Source organism: Equus quagga, unplaced genomic scaffold (assembly GCF_021613505.1).
Source record: "Equus quagga isolate Etosha38 unplaced genomic scaffold, UCLA_HA_Equagga_1.0 91071_RagTag, whole genome shotgun sequence".
Lineage (NCBI taxonomy): Eukaryota > Metazoa > Chordata > Mammalia > Perissodactyla > Equidae > Equus > Equus quagga.
The window spans coordinates 11112-15019 of NW_025803783.1; positions in this window are offsets into that span (position 1 = coordinate 11112).

Below are 3908 nucleotides of genomic sequence, written 5' to 3' on the forward strand. Positions count from 1 at the left end.
TTTTTTTTTTTTTTTTTTTAAAAAGGTCCCCTGAACCTTTTTTTTTTTTTTTAGATTTTTTTTTTTTATTTTTTCCTTTTTCTCCCCAAAGCCCCCCGGTACATAGTTGTATATTCTTCGTTGTGGGTTCCTCTAGTTGTGGCATGCGGGACGCTGCCTCAGCGTGGTCCGACGAGCAGCGCCATGTCCGCGCCCAGGACTCGAACCGATGAATCACTGGGCCGCCTGCAACGGAGCGCGCGAACTCAACCACTCGGCCACGGGGCCAGCCCCGGCTAGTAGACATTTTCTGTTTGCCATAATCCTAATAGGTTTCCATTTTTTGTTCATTCTAATTTAAAATCCTGCTAAAAAAATAAAATTCTCTCACTGTGAGTTTTTAAAAAAATAATATAAGAAAAATCCTCCCTGAAGGGATCACGCTGCGGCTGGGAGAAAAACCAGCACGCCGACAGCTATGGGGAAGGGAAGGGGGCGACTCAGGGAGCAAGGGAGAGGCAGGCTGCATTTCTAACCAACAGAGCCCATCACTGCAGGAGGTCAAGACTCCGACTCCCCAAGCCACCGGCTCCCCACCCTCCCCCTAAGGCTATCAACAGCCTGGACGGTCCCGCACTGCTGGGCACCCAGAGCAGAGGAACGACGCGCCCCTCCCACTAGGAGCAAGCCAGTCACAGGCACGAGCCAGGACCAGCTGGCAGCGTGTCACGCATCAGGAGCTCCAGGGAGAATGCTCTGCTAGGCTTCCCTATGCACCTCTGCCTTGATTGACAGCGGGGTTACAGCCGGGTAAACCCACTGTAAGTTGAAAACATCCAAAGTCGAAAACGCACTGAAGACACCTGACCTATGGAACATCCTAGCTCAGCCTAGCCTGCCTTAAATGTGCCGACAACACTTACACGAGCCTACAGCTGGGCAAAATCATCTACACAAAGCCATTCTGAAAGCTGAGTATCTCACGTAATTCACTGACTATTGTACTGACAGTGACAAACAGGATGGCCGTCAGCGGATCGGCTGTGTACCCTCGTGACCGTGGGGCTGAGTGGGAGCTGTGGCTCCTGTACTATGAGAGAATTTCACCCCATATCTTGCTAGTCCTGGAAAAAGACCGAAATTCGAAGGACGGTTTCCAGTGAACGCTTATTGCTTTCGCACCATCACAAGAAAAATGGTAAGTCGAACCATCATAAGTCGGGGGCTGTCTGTGCTCAGTTTCCTCTCTCATTCCTGACCCTACTCTTTACTCCCTCTCTCTCCCCAGGCCCTTCTGGAAATCCTAACTTCTGTGGCTTGCTTACCACATTCTGGGAACTGCAATTACTACCGTACTCAGCAGGCATCTACAAAAATCTGCCCGAGGGCAGCTAGAGATAGGCTCAAATCTACAATAATTTATTCCCCCCTCAATATTTTAAATTAAAAGAGCATCACAAAAATACCTGTGAAAAACTAAAAGCTTCCATATACATTTTTTTGGATCCAAAGCTAATGCCTCTGCACCCCCACCTCACACCATACAGAAAATTAACTCAAAAATGGATCGCAGACGTAAAGGTCTGAGCTAAAACTGTTCGCCTCTAGAAGAAAACACAGGTATAGAAACATAGAAAACATAGGCATTCATTTTCCTAACCTTGAATTTGGCTATGGTTCTTAGATGTGACACCAAAGGCATAAGGAAGAAGAGAAAAAAAATAGAAAAGCCGGACAAAATTAAAACCTTCAGCTTCAAAGAAAGACAATTCACAGAATGAGAGAAACTATTTTCAAATCATACATCCAGAACACATAAAGAATTTTTACAACTCAATAATAAAAAGGACCAATAACTACATTGTAAAAGGGGTGAAGGATCTGAATAGACATTTCTCCAAAAAAGATATTCAAACGGGTAAGAAGCTCCTGTAAAGAAATTCAGCATTGGGGCCGACCCCGGCCGAGTGGTTAAGTTCGCGTGCTCCGTTTCGGCGACCCAGGGTTTCACCAGCTGGGATCCTGGGTGCAGACCGAGCACTGCTCATCAGGCCACGCTGAGGCGGCGTCGCACATAGCAGAGCCAGAGGGACCCACAACTGGAATATACAACTATGTACTGGGGGGCTTTGGGGAGAAGAAGAAAACACAAGGGAAGATTGGCAACAGATGTTAGTTCAGGGCCAACATTCAAAAAAAGAAAGAAACTCAGTATCATTGACCATCAAGGAAATGAAAATCAAAACCACAACGAGATACCACCAACAGCCAGACAACAAGTCCGGAGAGGGTTTGGAGAAATCAGAACCTTCTGATATTGCTGGTGGGAATGTGAAGTGAAAAGCAGTCTGGCAGTTCCTCAAAAGATTAAGAGTCACCACAGGACGGAGCGATTCCACTCCTGGGTACACGCCCAAGAGAAACGAAAACTCACATCCACCAGAAACTTGCAGAAGAGCGTTCCCAGCGGCCCGATTCATAACAGCCAGAAAGTGAAAAGCGCCCAAACGTCCGTATTATGTAACAGAGAGAGAACGTGGCCTACACACAACGGAAGATTATTCGGCAATGAAAAGGAGTGAAGTCCAGACGCGACGCAATCTGGAGGCCTCTTGAAAACATTACGCTAGGTGAAAGAAGCCAGACACAAAAGACCATAGGCCACACAGTCCATTTACAGGAAATGTCCACAACCCGCAAACCTATCGAGAGGAAAAGTAGACCAGCGGTGGCCTAGTGCCGGGGGGAGAGCTTCGCGGGAAGGGGTCACAGAGTTTCTTTTCGAGGTGATGAAATTAATCTAAAACTGATTGTGAAGGTTGTACACTAAATGGCTGAATACACTAAAAACTACCGAACTGTACCCTTTAAATGGGTGAACTGGATGCCATGCGAATTAGATCTCAATATGGCCGTTACCAAAAGATATGGTTCAAAGAAAAGATAACGGCCCATTCAGCACCACAAATGGTGGACCTGCCCTGCAAGTCAACACACAAGTGTGAAGGAATCCTGCACTCCCTTTATAAAAGCAGAGTGGAAAACCCCTCTGTGGGAGACAGTTTGAAACGATAAAACCACCCACACACAATTATCTTTCCAAAGAGAACAAAAAGGCATCAGAGCAGCCAAAACAGACAGCAAAAGCCCACTCCCCACACAGTGGCTCACGGGAAACCCCTGCCCCCCGCCCGGGGCGCACGGGCTCACAGCTTACTCAAAGCACTTGCTTGCACACTGACCAAGGGGAAAGACAAGAGCTCTGAGGGGACACAGCGGCCGGCGGCCCCAGGACGTTGGCAGATTGCAACACCAGGCAGTTCCCAGCGCTCACAATGACTGACTCACTCAGCCATGCGCTTTCTGAGCACCGACTGCATGGCAGCGAGCAAAGGTCTGAATCACCACTTACATACACTCAAAAGTGTTTCAAGAATAAGTCTAACAAGATGCTTCCACTACAAGTCAGCTGTGGGGCGGGAACGGGGTGGGGGTAACTTCCAGTTCCTGGGGGGCAGAGGATCAAAACCAACTCTGCATCCCCTTGGCTCCTTCTTCCAGCGGGTCTGAAAGTTGCCTCTAGGACTCTGCCCGGCTCCCTGAGCATCTGGGAGCACTTTTCCAACCAGAGGAGAGTCAGGACTGTGCCAGGGGCTCAGCCGCGCTCAGCCACGGGCATGGGGGCCCACCGACCCACAGCCCTGGGATCTCAACCCTCGCCAGCCGGCGCCCGGCTGAATCCCGCGGTCAGGGCCTGGGGGATTAGCCAGGCAGAGCGCCGCGGGGCCCAGGCAGCCCCGCGCCAAGCGGAGCGCCCGGGGAGGGCGCGCTCACTGGGGATGCCGCCAGCGCTGCGATCAGCGGGAAACGGAACCCCCCCCTCATCCCACCCCCGCCCCCAGGCCCGACACGTCCACAGACAGCGGGCG